The following is a 2,006-nucleotide window of genomic DNA, read 5'->3' as shown; positions in this document are numbered from 1 at the left end:
CTCACAGAGATACTTAAATGACACAATCAAGAATACCAGCGTGGAACGAGGTGCTGAGAAAATCAACAGGCAACAAAAAGAGCCACTATGAGAAACACTGCTGTTGGAATGAATGAACCTGCAATCCATCGTAGCCACCCTGACAATCAGCTGTAAGTGAGCTTCATTCACCTTTGTGCCTCCACGGATACTATCACAGTGCCTTGCCTATCTAGCTGTTCAGTACATTTCTCACTGAATTGATTTGCTGTGTTTGAAATTCCAATTAAGCTTTCAACACTGCTTATGCTTCTTTATCCCAGAACCTCCAGAGGTTACTCAGAATGAAATAACGCTGAGCCGGATGCTGGTGGGAAGGGAGGTTATTTGCCTTGGTTTAAGTTGTTTTTCCTAATATCAGTTTATCTGTGTCTCATTAAATCAAGCAAAAGAGCTTTGTGTTCCCTATAACTAGTATTGAATATTACTGCCTCAGAAAAGTAAGTAGAATTGAGTGGAAATACATTTTTAAAATAATGATAATTAGAACTCAATAGAGTTCTAGTTAATAATATTTAGAACTATATGTACAGTCCCATTTTGTATTTCTTGAAAATTTCATTTGTAACCTCACTGATAGCTCCCTGCCCCAACTAATCTATTGATTGATTGACTCATTCATTCCACAAGCACTTATTACTAGGTACATTGCAAGTGTAGGGGATGAGTGATTAACAGGAGACACTGACTTCTTGGCTTCAAGGAGCTTGGTGTTCTCAGAAGAGGTGTATATTGAATATATCTTATGCAAATAAATATTTATATTAAAAATTGTACAATTGTGACTATAGCAAAGAGACCTACCTTAGTACGGGGTTTAAGGAAGACTATTTGGGGCAAGTGATTTTAAGAAGTAAAGATATGGGGGCATTAGTCCATGAAAAGAAGAGGAGAAACATGCCTGGAAAAAGAATATTGAGATTCCGGAAGTGTGAAGAAGCTTGTACTTGTTTAGAAAGTAAAGGAAGTGGGTACAAAAACACAGCGAAGTGAGTTTGGAGATGAAATCTGTGGCCAGTTCATGCAAGATTTTGTGGTCATGCAAGCCATGGTAGAGTTTTAAGCAGGAAAGCGCCCTGACCAGAATATTTTTAAAAGATTGCTCGCATAATTTGTGGCGAATAAAATCAACAGCGCAATAGGGGAGATTAGTTTATAGAACAGTGCAAGGATTTAGGTAGAAGAGAACGAACGACTGGCCCTGGTGTCATATCATGCTAGATGAATAATATAGATTTAAGAAATATTTAGGGAGTGGAATCAAAGAATTGGTAATTGGTTGTCAGGGGCGGGAGAGAGGGCAGTGTTGCTATCACTTCCAGATTTTTCATACATGTACTTGAATGGAGAGCAATCTTTGCAGAGATTCGGACTATGTTTTCCAGGTGTTTTTATGTGTGGCAGGGGGTTGGCAGGAGAAATTCAAACGTGCTGTATAAATTCATTTAAGCATTCTGTCTTTAGCTTTCTATAGAAACCCAAATGCTGATAGTAAGCAAATGACTGCATATAAGAGAATGGAAGTAGAAAAGTAAGCAGTCTAGGGGATCTTAAATTCAGCATTGTTGAAGTAAACACAGTGCAAGTTTCGGGTAATCTGGAAATTCAAAGTAGTGTTTTTTTCTCCATTTAATAGGTTTTTTGGGAGGCATTCTAAAACAGTGAGCATGTGAAATTGCTCAAATTTCCTTGACAAATTAATCAGTTAATATTTATTTAAACCATACAATAAATGTTATGTGTAACACAACAGGAGAGGAGTGAGATTCAAAGATATAGACTTTATGCTCTCTAGTCTCCAAAATTTGGCACCACTGCGTGTGTGGAGGGGAGCCCTGGTATCGCAGTGGTTAAGAGCTCAGCTGCTAACCAAAAGGTCTGCAGTTCAACCCACCAGCCACTTCTTGGAAACCCTATGGGGCAGTTCTACTGTGTCCTGCAGGGTCTCTATGAGTCAGAATCCACTC

The sequence above is a fragment of the Trichechus manatus genome, unplaced genomic scaffold (assembly GCF_000243295.1).
Source record: "Trichechus manatus latirostris isolate Lorelei unplaced genomic scaffold, TriManLat1.0 scaffold00013, whole genome shotgun sequence".
NCBI lineage: Eukaryota > Metazoa > Chordata > Mammalia > Sirenia > Trichechidae > Trichechus > Trichechus manatus.
The sequence above is the reverse complement of the archived record's forward strand: the minus strand, read 5'-3'. Positions refer to the sequence as shown.